Source organism: Orycteropus afer, unplaced genomic scaffold (genome assembly GCF_000298275.1).
Source record: "Orycteropus afer afer isolate SDZICR_OR568_19922 unplaced genomic scaffold, OryAfe1.0 scaffold00021, whole genome shotgun sequence".
In the NCBI taxonomy this organism is placed as follows: domain Eukaryota; kingdom Metazoa; phylum Chordata; class Mammalia; order Tubulidentata; family Orycteropodidae; genus Orycteropus; species Orycteropus afer.
The window spans coordinates 17,060,193-17,078,492 of NW_006921608.1; positions in this window are offsets into that span (position 1 = coordinate 17,060,193).

The following is an 18,300-nucleotide window of genomic DNA, read 5'->3' on the forward strand; positions in this document are numbered from 1 at the left end:
TAAGCACCTGAGAGAGAGTGGGCACCTCCCAGAACATTGTTTTGTTCCACTCCCAACAGAAATACTCCAGGTGGACACCTTCAGCAATCAGGAGCTCCTCAGTTGCTCATAGCAAATTCCACCTTGGAGTTTACAAAGACTTATGGGTAGAAAAGCCACACAAAGTAATTTACTACACTGCAGAGGGTCACTGTCCTAGACAGGCTACTTAAACTAAGTCCCTCACTCATTTTTATCTGGCACATAGTACACAATAGATGGTTATTGAAATTAACATCTGCTGGATAACATAGTAACTAAAGAAATAATGCAGGGACTGAGCAGTGCACCAGCCCTACTACTTGGCTAAAGACCCTGGGATAAAGGGAGAGAACTCATCATCTGATTGTAGCAAACATATGAATGGCTTGTTTGTTTTTAAAAGTTAAGTGGTTTAGGAGGGTAGGGGGAGAAGAAAGTACATTTTAAAGCTCTAGCTCCAGGGCAAGTAATAAAAATTGTTGCTTTAATGTTTTTTTCATAATATGGTGAGCAATGGGAAGGTCTATTCCATCATCCCAGCCTTCAGGGCAGAACGTTTCAGCCTCCTGAGCTAAATCAAACTGGCATGGGCTCTCAGTTTCTCAGGAGGCAGCAATTGGTCTCTGCCTTCAGTGGGGCTAAACCTGGCTAACAGAAAAGAGATAAAATAACTTTCCAGTTATTTTATGGGCCTCTCTTTTCCGCTTTTGCTCCCCTCAATTAATTATAAGGGTCCTGAAAACCCATCTTGCATTCTTGTCCCTGAATTACAGGGATGCAGGCATTGTAGTGTGTCTGCACTAGGAGTTGTTATCCTTTTAAAGGAGGTTGGGAGGGGGCACCTTACCAGGGGCATGAAGTTAGCCCCAGAAACAACACTGCTGGTCCTCGCTGTTCAAAGACATTTAAAGATAAAGCCATTATGTGTCATTCACTAATGACAACTCTTGATGTCACCCATTTTACAGTCCCTAAATTGGTATGCCACAACATGTTTAAATTTAGGATACATGTGCATCTAGGTCAAAGTATCAGCTTTTACTAGAGTCCCAATGGAATTCAACCATTTTCAAAATGATAAAATGACAGTTTCTGTGTAATTGAATCTTAATCATCCCACCCCTGGGCTCCTATCCTAAATCACTTACCCACATGTTCCAGAGTCTATATACATCCTAGAACGCACACAGACAAAATTCTCTGCCATCACATAGATTTTCGCAGCTGGGGCTGTCTATGTTTCTCTGAGAAACCCTACCTCCATTTGCCTAGGTTTTGACTACCTGACCTTCACATTTTCAAGCACTGCTTCTATTTAGGAATATGAATTACAATAGTGCCAACGTCTTAGGTTTATGTAGTAAGTGTGGCAATATAAGTAACAAGGTTAAATATAGCAGTGCTTGGTAGGTGGCCAAACCTGTTGGCATCAAGTCCATTCTAACTCCGATCCACCCTACAAGGCAGAGTAGAACTGTCCCATGGGCTTCCAAGGCTCTCATCTTTACAGAAGCAGACTGGCACATCTTTCTCCCACAGAGTGGCTTGTGGATTCAAATTGCTGACATTTCAGGAAGCAGCTGAGAACTTTGACCATTGTGCCACCAGGGCTCCTGGTATCTAGTCAGTGCCTTGTCACATTCTATGCCTCAATGACCTATGACCCCATAACTGGTTCTTTGGGAAAAGAATCCACAAACGTCAGCCTTTTTCACCAAGCACTACATTTGCGACACTTCTCCCGACAGACCCGAAATGACTGAAGTAGGTAACATTAATTTTATTTTACTTAACACTTTTGGGACTTTGTGTTTGTTAAATGTAGCACGAAAAAAAATAGTTTAATATGTATGCAAAATGATTTTTTAAGTGCCTTTACAAAATCTCTAAGGTCCTTCCAGCTCCAAACTTTTGTGATCTATGATAACTAATCTCAAATGTATGCAAATTAATAGCAATACAATTCCCTAGACATACTGGAAATTTATGGCATTGTCAGACTGGGTTGCACTGGAGACAAATTAGACCCAAATCTGGGAGCTTGTGGCCATGCAGAGTAAAATCTTGTCCTCCTTTCTCCCCAACTAGCCCAGAGCCTATTACGATCATCCCAGGCTCCCTGGTCCTTCTACAGAAAATGTGGAGGGGGAGGGGAATGAGTAATAATTTGCAGAGAAGAAAGCAGGGCCAAGACTCTTTACAGAATCCTAAGCAGGAGCAAGGGATATCATCGCTGTTGTCAGATGGATGGATCTTGGCTCAAGGCAAAGAATACCAGAAAGATGTTTACTTGTGTTTTATTGACTATGCAAAGGCATTTGATTGTGTGGATCATGACAAATTAAGGATAATATTGAGAAGAATGGGAATTCCCGAGCACTTGATTGTACTCATGAGAAATCTGTACCTTGACCAGGAGGCTGTCGTTCAAACAGAACAAGGGAACACTACATGGTGTAAAATCAAGAAGGGAGTGCGTCAGGGTTGTATCCTTTCTCCACACTTATTCAATCTACATGCTGAGCAAATAATCCAAGAAGCCGGACTGTATGAAGAAAAACGTGGTATCAGGATTGGAGAAAGAATCATTAACAACCTGAGATATGCAGACGATACAACTTTGCTTGCTGAAAGTGAGGATGACTTAAGGCACCTACTGATGAAGGTTGAAGAATACAGTCTGCAGTATGGATTACATCTCAACATAAAGAAAACAAAAATCCTCACAACTGGACCAATGAGCAGCATCACAATAAATGGAGAAAAGATTGAGGTTGTCAAAGAATTCACGTTGCTTGGTTCTACAATCGATGCCAACGGGAGCAGCAGTCAGGACATTAGACGACGTGTAGCATTGGGAAAGTCAACTGCAAAGGAACTGTTTCAAGTGCTGAGGAGCAAGGATATCTCCTTGAGGACTAAGGTGCGCCTGACATAAGCCATGATATTTCCAATCACCTCGCATGCATGTGAGAGCCGGACAATGAATAAGGAAGACTGAAGAAGAGTTGATGCTTTTAAGTTGTGGTGCTGGCGGAGAATGCTGAAAGTACCATGGACTGCTAAAAGAACTAACAGATCTGTCCTGGAGGAAGTGCAGCCAGAATGCTCCTTAGAAGCAAGAATGGCCAGGCTTCGTCTCACCTATTTTGTCAGAAGGGATCATTCCCTGGAGAAGGATGTCATGCTTGGTAGGGTGGAGGGTCGACGAAAGAGGGGGAGACCTTCAACGAGATGGATTGACACAGTGGCTGCGATGATGGGCTCGAGTATAGCAGGGATTGTGGGGCTGGCGCAGGATCGGGCAGTGTTTCGTTCTGCTGTGCATGGGGTCGCTATGAGTCGGAAACAACTCGACGGCACTTAACAACAACAACAACAAGCAGGAGCAGTTGAAGTGAGCAGAACTCCATGAAATCTGCAATTTAACTTTACTCCTAATAGAATCCCAGAAGTTTAACTCAGGAAGGGGCCCCAGCTAAACTTCTTCACTAGAGATTAAGAAACTAAGCCCTAAGAGCATGTGACAAATCCAAGGTCATTGGCTTTTCTGGAACCTGGGTCTGTAAATCTAGAACTGCTGCAGTGATAAAACTATATTAAGCAGTCTCAACCTAACTTCCAAAATGCTCACACAGAGATAAATGTCTCTCTTTTCTTCTGCACAAAGCCACCAGCCATCCCACAAAAGAAAGATGAAGCAGTATGCTTTCGTAAAGATTTACAGCCTTGAAAACCCAATGTGTGTGTGTGTGTGGGGGGGGTAGCTATGAGTCGGATGGCGTTGAGTTTGGTGTTTTTTTTTTGGGGGGGGGGGGTCCTCTATGGCCCATAACCAGTCTTGCGAGTCAGCCAGCACTGGTCTCAGGAAAACCGGTAAGATTCTTCTGAATTCAAAAGAAATGCCTGGTTCTACAGAGAAGTCACTAAATACAGTCATGTGGATCCCCTTTAGATTCACCCTTAAAAACCAAAAGAAAACCCCTTGCTCTTGAGTGAATTCTGACTCATGGTGACCCTATGTGTTACAAAAGTAACTGTTCCAAAGCATTTTCCTGTTATCAATCTTTATGGAAACATATAACCAGGACTTTCTTCCTCAGTGCCACTGTTGTTGTTGTTGTTGTTATGTGCCGTCAAGTGGGCCCCGACTCATAGCGGCCCCTCCTTGGGTTTCCGAGGCAGTATCACTACGGAAGGAGGATTGCCCAACCTTCCTTCCGAGGAGTGGCTGGTGGGTTTGAACTGCCAGCCTTCTGGTTAGCAGTCAAGTGCCTTAGGCACTATGCTACCAGAGCTCCTACATGGGTTCAAACTACCAACCCTTAGGTTAGTAGATGGGTGCAAACCTTTTGGGCCGCCCAGGGACCTAGATTCACTCTTATCTTTCAGAAATACGTTCAATAATATTATGGTGACAATAATCCTTTAAGTTCAAAGTAGGAAAGAACAAAGTATAACCCCAAAAAGCCACAAGTACATTTTGATTTAAGCAAACTCATATATGAAACATGTAGATTTATAAAATATCTAAAGTGGAAAATACAAGCGAGTGTTTCTGGTGATTAGTTTAACAAGAGCATAGACTAGAATACCTTTTAAGAAGCCACAATCAGAATCATCCCATTTGCAAAGGAGTAGCATTTATATGACTTTTTGGAAAAGGACCCAACAGTAGATAGGAGTTGTAAGCCTGTGTCTCCACTGCTTCCATATGTGTTTGTATTCAGTATTACATATGTGTTTGTATTCAGTCATGTATTCCTTCATTCAGTTCTATTTATGTGCTCATTCAATTACTTATTGAGTACTATTGCGTTAGTGACAAGGCAGACGCGGAATGCCCCCATGCAATTTGTTGTTGTGTGCAGTCGAGTCGGGCCGACTCATAGCGACCCCTCCTTGGGTTTCCCAGGCAGTATCACTACGTACACGACTCATATCGACTCCTCCATGGGTTTCCAAGGCAGTATCACTATGGAAGTAGATTGCCCAACCTTCCTTCCAAGAAGTGGCCGGTGGGTTTGAACCTCCAGCCTTCTGGTTAGCAGTCAAGTGCCTTAGCCACTATGCTACCAGAGCTCCCTCATGCAACTTAAGAGCCTAGAAATGTAGCCTAGCCTTGCACACCGAATGCGGAAGTGTAACATAAAAAACGAAAGGAGACTCAAAAGATTGGGGATAAAGCGCCATGGAGGCTCAGGGGAGGGAGGCACTGTTTCCAGATGCGGGATGAAGGAAGCTTCTGGGAGGCCCTGGCGATGAGGTGGGAAGGGGAGGGGCCCTCGTGAGGAAGGGAGGATGGAGCCCTCGCTGCTGTTCCGCAGCACTCTCCTCCATCCCGACTCCCCGAGGAGAGGCGCGGGCACAGCTCCCTAGTTTCTGGGCCCTTGTCACAGGAGCTGCAGGCCCTCCCAGTCCCCTAGTGGCTTCGCAGCCCAGTCCTTCAGTCGCTCCCACGAATGAGCGCTGCAAAAAGTACGTCCCCAGGCCGGCAGCGGCCACAGCCCGCCCGCCCGCAAGGAGGCATCCAGGCCTCGGCTCAGCCGCTCGCAGGCGCAACCGCGCTGGCAGCGAACGCACCTGGTTAGGCGCTGGGGCGGCGGCGGTGGTAGTAGCAACGGAGGCGGCGCCCGGCCTTCAGGCGGCGTTCAGCCTTGACTTTAGGTGGCGGTGGCCACACCCCCGACGTGGTCCCGGCCTCGTCACCGTGGCCCTGCCCTTGGCGCGGCTAGCTAAGAAGCCCAGCGGGGAAGGCCGGACTCCCGGGCCCCGGTACGCTGGGCGACCAAGACGTGGGGGTGGGAAACGGGGTGGGAGTGGGGGTGCTCCGGCCTGAGGTCGGACGCAGGACCTGGAGACAGGGGCCAAGGGCCCCGCCCAGACTCAGGCGACCGGAGGGCTTCGGGTCAACCAGATGGCTCTGGCTCCTGCTAGTGTCATATTCAAGGTCCTGGATTACTTGGCCTTGCTTCTTTATCTAGGGACGAAGAGACTTGGGCGTCGCCTTCAGACCCCTAGTCCTTATGCCCTGGCTTCTGGCTGTGCTGTATAGCAGAATTTGCAGCCTCAGGTCAGGCCTGTAGCAGGGGTATGAGAAGATAGCCTTGAAGATGTCGTGAGCTTTAGAAGGACGAAGTTGTGAAGCTGAAAGGAAAATGAAACGTTTCTGTCGGTCTCTGAGACTAGCCAATGACAGCCAGTCCTCAAACCAGGGAGTATTTCAAAACTATGCTTTGTAAACTGTCAAACACCTCCCATGGGTAGCGATTATTAAACCGTTATTTTCCCATCCTGCCTGTGCAATTGTTAGACGATGATGGAAGACGAAGAGGTGATCCAAACTGGGAGATCAAAATAATTTCTCTTCAGCATATACATAAATTATATGAGAGTGCCCAGGAAAAAAGGAGAGACTCATCTGATTACCTGGTGTCACACGCCTTTCTGACCACAAAGAATGTGCTGACGTATTTCCAGCGTTTTTTGTTATGATGAATTTAAGTAAGTTTGTTTTCCCAAACCATTATCGAATATAAACAGTTATCTTTGTGAAACACAGAGCAATTCAGGTCTCTCAACCATAAAAAGGGAGCTCTGGTAGCATAGTGGCTAAGGCACTTGACTGCTAACCAGAAGGCTGGCCGTTCAAACCCACTAGCCACTCCTCGGAAGGAAGATGGGGCAAACTACTTCCGTAGTGATACTGACTCGGAAACCCAAGGAGGGGTCACCATGAGTCGGGTCTGACTTGATGGCACATAACAACAACAACAACCATAAAAAAATAATTAAGTCAATAAATAATTAAAAAAAGAAGAGGAGGAGGAGGAAGAAAAGCCCCGTGCTCACTGGGAAGGAAAAACAAAAAATCCAAGCATTAGTGAAGAGTGAAAAGCAAAATGTGCACCCTTCGTTTACCAAATAGCCCTCAGTTAACAATTCCTCCAAACTTTTACCAACCCTGTTGTCCACCAAATGAAGTGTGAACTCTGACCCGTGGAGATTCCCCACCATGTGGCCCTGGCTCACCTCTCTGCATCACCTCTGTGATACCATAATGAAGCCCCAGTGAATTATTATTTATTTACTTATTGCTCCAACAATCTAGGGTAAGTGGCACATTTTTTTTATTTCCACTTTGTCGTGGACTGTTATTTTTATAAAATACAATTTAAAAATTACTAGAAAAGTGGGAAAAGACACAAACACAAGCCCTGATTTTTATTAAAGGCAAGAAATATAAAATTTCTCTCAATTTATTTTAATTTTTCTTTTTTTAAAAAACAGTTAACTCTCAATTTCAATACTTTCTTCATCATGGACCAGTAAAAAACAGTTCACAGACCAGACTTTAAGTAGAGCTGACTTACTATTCTTTAAATATGTCAGCTGCTTTTGGACTTTTGGGGTTTTTTCATGTATTCCTTTAGCATGAAGTTCCTGCTTCTTTCTCCTTTGTTCAACAAATCATCCTAAACTGTAGCTTAAATCAATTTAAGTCACTAAAGTTTGGGATGATTTATTCTTGCCCAAGATTCCATTCATATGTAAAAATAATATTGATTATAGCTTAACATTTAATGAGTACTTTATGCGAAGATTTTAGATGCATTAACCACGAATTCTGTTCAGAACCCTGTGAGCTAGGTATTAATATGGTTATTCTCCCTTCACAGATGAGGAGATTGACAGTTAAAGAGGTCAAGTCACACAACTAGTGAGGTGCACAGTCAGGTTTCTAACTAAGCAAACCTGATTTCAGAAGCCCATGAAGTATTCTGTAGGATGGTTCCTCCTCCATGAATCCTCCTCATTTGCTTGAACTTCATCATCCCTTCCTTGTGCCAATGGTGTCGTTATTGTTCGGTGCCATAGATTTAGCCCGACTCATGGCTACACCATGTGTGTCTAATCAGAACTGTGCGCCGTAGTATTCTCAATGGCTGATTTTTTGGAAGTAGATTGCCAGGCCTTTCTTCCAAGGTACCTCTGGGTGGACTTGAGCTGCCAGCCTCTCTGTTAGCAGCCTGACTGTTAACTGCTTGAGCCACCTGGGGACTGCTACTTAAACTAATATTGTCGCACTTTCTCCCATTGGTTTTCATTCATATCTGTTTCCTATCCATTGCCACCGAGAGCTCTGGTAGCATAGTGCCTAAGGCACTGGGCTGTTAACCAGAGGGCTGGCAATTCAAACCCACCAACCACTCCTCAGAAGGAAGATGGGGCAATCTACTTCCATAGTGCTACTGCCTTGGAAACCCAAGGAGGAGTCGCTATGAGTCTGGTCCGACTTGATGGCACATAACAACAACAGCCCTTAGCACTGCTCTCTCCAGCTGAATAGTCCTTGACTTTGTTATACTAACCAGCAGACATGGAACTGATTGTCTCCTTAGTGTTACTACCATGTTGTATGCTTACTTCATATTATGTTTTATTTATGTCTGCATCCCTTACTAGACCACAAACCATGCACTTCATTCAGACTTATCTTACCAAAGATGTTTTCATTTATTTAATTGAGCAATCACTTCTCTTTTTCTCCCCTTAAACAAGTATTTATTTATGTGTTTGTTTATTTTTGGTGAAATCCTACACAACAAAACATATACAACTTCAACAATTTCTACTTGTACAATCCTTGCCACTGGTTACACTCTTTAAGTTGTGCCACTTTTCTCAAAACCTTTTCCATCATTAACATATATTCCCTCCCCCCATCTTCTCATCTATCCTTTCAAGTTGCTGTTGTCAATTTGATTACATATAGGTAAGTCTTTAAAGGAGTATAATGCTTAATGCAGACATTCTTTCCTGAATATGTTAAACTATTATTTGGCTCAAAGATGACTTCAAGGGATAGTTTCAGTTCAAGATTTAAACATTTCCTTAGGATAAACAGTTTCAGAGGAGTCATCCAACATCAATGGCTCCCGAAAGTTTGGATTCCATAAGAAGTTGAAATTCTGATTGGACAAAACTTCTAAAGCATTTATGATGTGCCAGGTACTGTTTTAAGAGCTTTACAGTCTTATAAACAATCCTTTAGAGCAAGTATTAAGTTGATCCCCATTAGCCCATGATGAAACTGAGGCACAGAGAGTTACTTGCTAGTAATAGGCAGAGCTAGAATTCCAAGCCACAAAACCTGGCTCCAGATTCTATATCTGAACCACTGAGCCATGCTGCTTTTCCACTACCCTCGTGCCCTTCCTGCTTGAAACACTTCTACAACTTCCCATTGCTCTTAGGATAACGAAAAACTCCTTAGGAGAGGCTACAAAACTCTGCATAACCTGGCCCCTCAGTAATTCTCCAGCTGCACCTACCACTAAGCCTCCCAGCCCCCTTCCAGCCACACTTGTCTTCTTTCGTTTCCTCTTGGGAGTCATGTTCCCTCTGATCTCAGAAGACATTCCTTCAGTCAAAATGCCATTTCCTCACTTTGTTCCCTCCTCGACTCAAAATTATCCTTTCAGATCTTCGTTCAGAAAAATCCTCATAGACTAGGACAAATAACACTATTCTGCAATGTTGAAGTATTTTTAATTCTTAACATAATTATCATTTTATATTTTATTTGTGTGATTATGTGACTAAGGTCAATCTCCCCATCTCAATAGTAAGCTCCATGAGGGCAGAGTTCTTATTTGCCCACCTTTATATCCTCAGCGCTTGGTACAGCCTGGCACATGGTAGGCAGTCAGTAAACTTACTAAATGCATGAGAAAATAAACGATGTTCAAGTGTTTTAAAAATATAGGAGGGGCACAGTGTTATGCAGGTAAGACACATGTAGCCACATGTGAGTGTTCTGGTCAATGTCAAAGCCAGTGTCCCAAATGACAGGAAGCAGCCACTGCCAGTCGTGTGAGTGAACCATTTTTGATGTCAAGGCCTCAGATGACTCAAGTCATCTAATTGACAGACTTCAAGGGAGAACTGCCTAGTTGAGTCCAGTCAACTCACAGAACTATGCAAAAAAACAAACAAACTCACTGCCCTCAAGTTAGATCCAACTCATAGTGACCCCTCCTTGGGTTTCTGAGATGGTGTCTCTATGGAAGTAGATTTCTCAGTTTTCCTTCTGAGGAGTGGTTGGTGGGTTTGAACCTCCAGCCTTCTGGTTAGCAGTCTAATGCCTCAGGCACTATGCCACCACAGCTCCCTGTCACAGAACTATGAGATAATAATAAATTGTTGTTGTAAGTCACTAAGATTTGAGAGGATTTGTTCCTCAGCAATAGATAACTGGAACTGACCTTTTTAAAGTGAAAGATCATGTCATTCCTCTACTCAAAACTCTCTGATGGCTCCCCATTTTACCCAAAGCAGGAGCTGAAATCCTCCTTCCAATGGCAACAAGATACTATGTGATCTAGCCTCCATCTCCATCTCTCTTCCCCATGATCATTTTTCTCTAGCCATACTACCCTTCTTGCTGTTTCTTAAATCCTCCACAGACATTCCTACCTTAGGACTTTTGTGCCGTTCCTCTTCCCTGGACATCTGCTTTACTAACTCTTCCTTTTCACTTCCTCAAGTCTTTGTTCAAATTGCATCTTCTCCATGTAGCCAATCTTGACTACCTATTTAATATTTCAACTAGCCCTTTCACCCCACTCCAGCAGTCTCAATCACCCTCACCCTGCTCTACTTTATATACATATATATATATTTGCACAGCACTTATTATTTTCCAGCATACTATGTAATGGCATTTATTTGTTTAGTTTATTGAATAGTGTCTGCAAATTCCACAAGGGTATTTTGACGTTTTCTTTGTTTATCTGCTATATTTCTAGCATTTGGGGCATTGAACACCAATGACCAAAGACCAGAGGAGGTGTGGGATGACATCAAGAACATCATACATGAAACATCATAGATGAGTAAAGTAAAAGATCATTAAAAAGACAGGGAAGGAAGAAAAGACCAAAGTGGATGTCGGAAGAAATTATGAAAATTGCTCTTGAATGTAAAATAGCTAAAGCAAATGGAAAAAAATGATGAAATAAAAGACCTGAACAGAAGATTTCAAAGGGCAGCTTGAGAAGACAAAGTAGAGTAGTATAATGAAATAAATGTGCAAAGACCTGGAGTTAGAAAAACAAAAAGAAAGAACACGGCCTGTATTTTTTAAAAATGAAGAAAAAATTCAAGCCTTCAGTTGCAAAATTGAAAGATTCTATGAGCCAAGTATGGAATGGTACAGGAAGCATAAAAAGAAGATGGAAGGAATACACAGAGTCACTGTACCAAAAAGAATTGATTGACATTCAACCATTTCAAGAGGTATATATGATGAAGAACAAATGATATTGAAAGAAGTAGTCCAGACTACACTGAAGAAATTGGCAGAAAAGCAAAGCTCCAGGAATTGACAGAATACCCAATGAGAAGTTTCAACAAACAAATACAGCACTGGAAGAGCTTATTCATTTATGCCAAGAAATCTGGAAGCCAACTGACTGGAAGAGATACATACGTATACCCATTCCAAAGAAAGGTGATCCAACAGAATATGGAAATTATCAAACAATATCATTACTATGACATGCAAGCAAAATTTGCTGAAAATAATTCAAAAATGGTTGTAGCAGTATAATGACAGGGAACTTCCAGAAATTCAAGCTGAATTCAGAAGAGGACATGGAACAAAGAATATCATTGCTGATGTCAAATGGTGTTCTGGTTACCTGGTGCTGCTCTGATAGGAATATATACCACAAATGGGATGGCCCTAACAAACAGGAGTTTATTCTTACAATTTGGAGGCTTTAAGTCCAAGTTCAAAGTGCCAGGCTCTAGGGGCTGGGTGAAAGCCCCTCAACCTTGGGGTCCAGCTCTGCCTCCTGCTCCCGGCCCACTGGAGCTAGAGGTGTTTCTTCACTCAGACAGCAGCTTGCTGCTGAGGCTGAGAAGCTCCAAGGTTGACAAGTAAAAAGGCACAGTCCAATGTTACCAAACCACACAGCAGGCCATTAACTTAAGTCCATTTTAAATTCCAAGGTTGGCAGAGCATAGCAGGCTGCTGAGCAATGACACAGCTACGTGCAAGGTCCAACCGTGCCATAGGCTAGAGACCATTCCCAAAGCTACTTCTTATATATGGGAAGCAGACCACATACCCAGAGTAGCTGCTTGTGGTAGATCCCACCACGGAGTTGATTGCCAATCTCATCATGGGAAATAACTACCACCAGCTGCCCAGCCACTCAACCAGGCCCAGCCAAGCTGATACACAAACATAACCACCACAGATGGATCTTGGCTGAAAGCAAAGAATACCAAGAAGATATTTGTTGTTGTTGTTTTAGTGCCATAGAGTCAGCTCTGACTCATAGTGACTCTTTGTAAATATGTAAACTATGTAAAGATATTTACCTGTATTTTATTGACTGTGTAAAGGCACTTGACTTTGTGGATCCTAACAGATTATGGATAACATTACAAAGAATGGGAATTCCAGAACACTTAATTGTGCTCATGAGGAACCTGTACAGAGACCAAGAGGAAGTTGTTCAAACAGAACAAGGGGATACTGCATGGTTTAAAATCAAGAAGGGTGTGTGCCAGAGTTGTATCCTTTCACCATACTTATTCAATCTGAATAATGATGAGTAAATAATCCAAGAAGCTGGATCATTAGGATTGGAGGAAGACTCATTAACAACCTGCAGTATACAAATGACACAACCTTGCTTACTGAAAATGAAGATGATTTGAAGCACTTACTGCTGAATATCAGCGACTACAGTCTTCAGTATGGATTACATCTCAACGTAAAGATAATGAAAATTCTCACAACTGGACGAATAAGCAACATCACAATAAATGCATAAAAGATTTACGTTGTCAAAGATTTCATTTTACTTGGATCAACAATCAACACCCATGGAAGAAGCAGCCAAGAAATCAGACATCATATTGCACTAGACAAATCTGCTGCAAGAGACTTTTTAAAGTGTTAAGAAGCAATTATGTCACTTTGAAGAATAAGGTGTGCCCAACCCAAGCCATGGTATTTTCAATCACCTCATAGGCATTTGAAAACTGGACAATGAATAAGGAAGACCAAAGAAGAGTTAATGCCTTTGAATTGTGGTGTTGACAAAGAATACTGAAAATACCATGGACTGCCAGAAGAATGAACAAATCTGTCTTGGATGAAATGCAGCCAGAATGTTCCTTAGAAGCGAGAATGGCCAGACTTCATCTCACCTACTTTGGTCATGTTGTCAGAAGGTACCATTCCCTGGAGAAGGACATCATGCTTGGTAATGTAGAGTGTCAACAAAAAAGAAGACCCTCAATGAGCTGGATTGATGTAGTGACTGCAACAGCACAGCAAGGATTGTGAGGATGGCACAGGCCTGGGCAGTTTCATTCTGTTCATTCTGTTGTACACAGGGTCAGAGCTGACTCAACAGCTATCAACAACAATGACAACACAATGTCTGACACATGGTAGGTATTCAATAGACATTTATATTATAGTTTCTTTTAATAATTGAAGCTGAGCTAACTAGAATGACCATGAGGATAAGATAAAAGTGACTTGCAGAGCTGTGTGAGAGCAGAGAGATAAAAGTAAATATAGGGGAATGGGCTAGACTTCCAGAATACAGGTCACCACCCAGAATACTGGTCACCACCCATCCCCTAACTCCAGTCTTGGTAGAGAAAACCAATAGGGTGGAGACTATGTTTGGAATAAAGTTTTCAACTCATGGAAGATACCCAAGATGGCAACATAATATCACCTAAGTCAAAGCCAATATGTGAGTTGAGCTAAACCTCATTATAATTCTGTTTCTAATTATAGTGAGTTGAAGCCAAATTACACTCCCTAAAACCAAATAAATACAGGATATTCCAGGTAGTGGCCCTGTTTTCCAATACAAGTTTCAAAGGAATTTCTTGATATTTGTTTTGAATGTACTATTCTGTAATTCTCCAGTTAACAATTTAGTTTTCCCGGAATTACAAGAACAAATGTCATTTTTTTTTCCTCCTTGGTCTCATCTATCATGAGATAGTCAATACTTTTAAAATACAGTGATAATTCGGGATCCTCTAAAATATTAGTCCAAAAAATTAAATCTGAATTTTCAGGTCAATAGAGTATTAATTTAAATTGTAAAAATGTAGAGTTAGAAGAATGAAATGCACCACATAAGAAGAGATATAGTTGACTGCTTTAAAAAAAAAAAAAGTTATTTAACTTCCATATTTGAAAAATGCATCATGAAATGCAAATGATTGATAAACAGAAAAATATTCAACTTCATTAGAAATCAAAACAGGTAAATTTAATGATGATAAACCTCTTCACACAAGGTGGCAAAAATATTCTTAATTCTGACAGTGGTGTGGGTTTCTCCTCCATTATAGATGGGAATACACATTATCAGTACCCTTCCTGACTGTGGTTTACAAAAATATATATATATACACAAAAATAACAGAAACATATGTGTAAAGACATTTTAAAATTTGTAATATTTTTATTTGTTAGGGTAACACTAGCTGCTAAACCATTGACTCAAAAATGTACAATGGCCAGGTTTATGAGGTGAACATTTACACTAGGTAGATACACTCTTTGGAGAGAACAATCATGGGAGAATAGAAGGGCTGTGTATGCACAGGGAGACAGCTCAGGGGGCAGGAGTACATGGAGGGATGGACACAGGGAAGAGGTAACTATGGGGAGGAAGTGGAAAGAGAGCATTGTGGGAAATTGTAGCCAATATCATGAGACAAAGTGTATGTGAACTGCTGTATGGAAAGTGAATTTGCTCTGTAAACTTTCACCCAAATCACAATAAAAAATTTTTTAAAAAATGTATAATGGCTCAAAAAAAAAAGCTTGTGTCTTCCACACATTATTGTCCTGAATTGTTTGAGTTTTCAGGGGTGTGTGTGTGTGTGTGCAAGCACACACATGTGCGCACACGTGCACACATCTGCATGCATGTACACTCTGTTCTACACAGTCATTCAGGAACCTGGATTAATGGAGTCTTGGCCATCTTCAATGGAGATGTTCAGAATCATGGTGGACATGTCCACTGAATCAGCAGAAGTGGAAAGAGTACAGAAGAGTGTGCACATGACGTTTTAGTGGGATAGGCTTGGAAGTACCTCACATTGGTTCAGCTAACAAGAGGGACTGGGAAATGGAGTCTAGTTGTGTGCCCAGGAAAAAGAGGCAGCAAATTGCAGAACAACTAACAATCTTTGTCATACTTTTTAAACTAGTAGTTTCACTTCTAGGAATCTATTCTAAGGAAATGATTATAAACACAACAGATTAATCTAGAGTAGCAAAATATTGGCAGTATCTCAGATGGCTAAAAATACAGCTTTTCATAAGTGTTGGTACACTCGCATAGTAAAATATCAAAATTAGGCTTAGAAATAATTTCTCATGACATGGAAACTATTAGCATGTAATAGCAGAATATAGACACATATTTATAGTGTTTTAATTATACAAATATATCTATTTGTCATATGCATATCATATATCTATCCAACAAAAGTATGACTCAGTGATAATTAAACATTGCTGTATAATATTTCATTTTACATTGTGCTCACACAGATTAAAACATTGGAAAAATGCTACTGTTATAATATTAAAATATAAAGCAGGAAAAATGCTTATATGATTATAATCACATAAAAAAAAATCATAGAAAACATAGGAATTGAAGGTACCAGAAAGTTAACAGTGGTTGTCTTTGTGTGATGAGAGGAATGTGTTTATTTCTTCTTTCTCCTCGCATGAAATTTCCAATTTTCTAAAAATAACTTTGATTACTTTTACATTGAATAGCATTAACATCCTCAAACAGATCATTTTTAAAAACCATTTTAAATACTTAGTAAACCCTTTAATAATGCTGTCTCTGCTAAAAGACAACTAGTAATAAGTCCAGAAATGGAGGGCAAGGCTTCTTTGTGCCCGATGAGTTTCGGGAGAGCAGTGATGAGGAGAGGAGTCACTAGTCAGTGACACCATTCTTGTCTCCCTAAACGACTGGCTGGTATAGGAACCCTTGAGTGGGATGGGGAGCGCCGAGGGGAGCAAAGAAACACTGATGACTGATGCTGAGAGATCCCCACAATGCTTGAATATGAGTATACTCGGGATCCCTGGTGGCACAGTGGTTAAGCACTAGGCTACTAACTGAAAGGTTGGGGGTTCAGACCCACCCAGTGGCTCTGCAGGAGAAAGACCTGGCTGTCTACTCCCATAAAGATTGTTGTTGTTGTTGTTGTTATGTGCTGTCGAGTCGGGTCGACTCATAGCGACCCCTCCTTGGGTTTCCAAGATGGTATCACTACAGAAGTAGATTGCCCAGCCTTCCTTTGAGGAGTGGCTGGTGGATTTGAACAGCCAACCTTCTCTTCTGGTTAGCAGTCAAGTGCCTTAGGCACTATGCTACCAGAGCTCCTATAAAGATTACAACCTAGGAAACATTAACATTATGGGACGGTTCTACTTTGTCACATGGTGTTTCTAGGAATCAAAACAGACTCAACCTAATAACAACATGTTGTTGTTGTTGTTATTTGCCGTCGAGTTAGACCCGACTCATAGCGACCCCTCCTTGGGTTTCCGAGGCAGTATCACTACGGAAGTAGATTGCCCTATCTTCCTTCCGAGGAATGGCTGGTGGGTTTGAACCACCAGCCTTCTGGTTAGCAGTCAAGTGCCTTAGGCACTATGCTACCAGAGCTCCCAATCACATGAGTTGCTGGTAAAACCCTTATTTTGTCCCTCTGTCATATTCCTGTGATAAAGGGTGGTGTATATCGGATATTAGGAACCAGAAAAGGAAAGCGTATGTCTTTTCCTCTATATCATCAGGTGGCCTCAGGTGGCTTGTTACAGCAGAATAATAACTGGACTAATGCAAAGATGATATGGGTTCTGCTTCTACTGCTAGCTACTAACTGACTTTGCAGCTTTAGCCTGATTCTAAACTGCTCATACTCATCCGTCGTCATACCATACTGTTTCCCGCCTCTCTGTGTTTATTTCCCTAACTCCTCCAAGTACTGCTGGTAGGCAGACAGCCAGCGCTCAGCTGTTAGCCTTCTTCTGGAATTTCCTTTGTTGAAGAGTTGCCTCATTCATTGAGTACTTCCTTGCTTTTTTGGCACAAAAAATGGGTGTGGTACATTAGAGAAACATGGGGAAATCAAAACTATAAGAACATTAGAAATCAGAGACTGGGCTAAGGTAATCAGCAGTAGTTGAGAGTGATTAAATCAAAGCTAAGTATGAAGGCCAGAGGGCTTACTTGGTGGCTTACAGTCTTTCATCTCTTGCAGCAGGATAGAGAAAAAGAAAACTGGGGCCTCTTCTTAATCATTAGAGTTTCAAAGAAGGTAAAACTCATACCCTGGGCAAATCTGCTTTGCAAAGATTTGGGATCTGGTTGGGGCTAGGCTGGGTTTGAAAAGGCAGGAATGGGATTATAATCGAAAATTGCTGCAGGACATGGCTACATGTACCAGCAGAAGCTCAGAAAATATTATGGGTCTGTCCCTAAAGGTACAGGATCAAGGAGTTGAATGTGTGTGCCCTCTCCCTTGACACAACATTTCACAACCTGGCAAAGATCTCAGAAGATAACGTTAACATGCTGCTAAATTAGCTCTTTTGAAAACTTGGAGAAGGAGATATCCCAAAGTAAATGAAGTACAAATGCCAGAACTTCCAAGGCAGATGGTCGAGGGAGACATGAAAAGGTTCAGAGAGGAGGGAGAACAAGAACAGATAGATAAGCTGAGACTAGCAAACCCATCAACCGACCATGGGAGGTCCTGAGGAATGCTTCATTTACTAAAGCAACAAGAACACACCGGTGAGAGGATCATTAGTAGCATCATGAGAAGCTTAGGGATGGCTATCCACTGTGGGCCAAGACTGATGGTAGAAGGTGCTATTACAGAATTGGGCTCCCTAATAAAATAATAATAATAATAAAACCAAACTCACTGCCATCAAGTCAGATTCGTCTCACACTGACCCCTCCTTGGATTTCCGAGGAGGTATTACTACAGACCTCAGAAGGAAGGTTGGGCAATCCTACTTCCGTAGTGATACTGCCTCGGAAACCCAAGGAGGGGTCGCTATGAGTCGGGGGTCGACTCGACGGCACATAACAACAACAACATAACAACATTACTACAGACCACCCAGCCACTCCTCGGAAGGAAGATGGGGCAATCTACTTCCATAGTGATGCT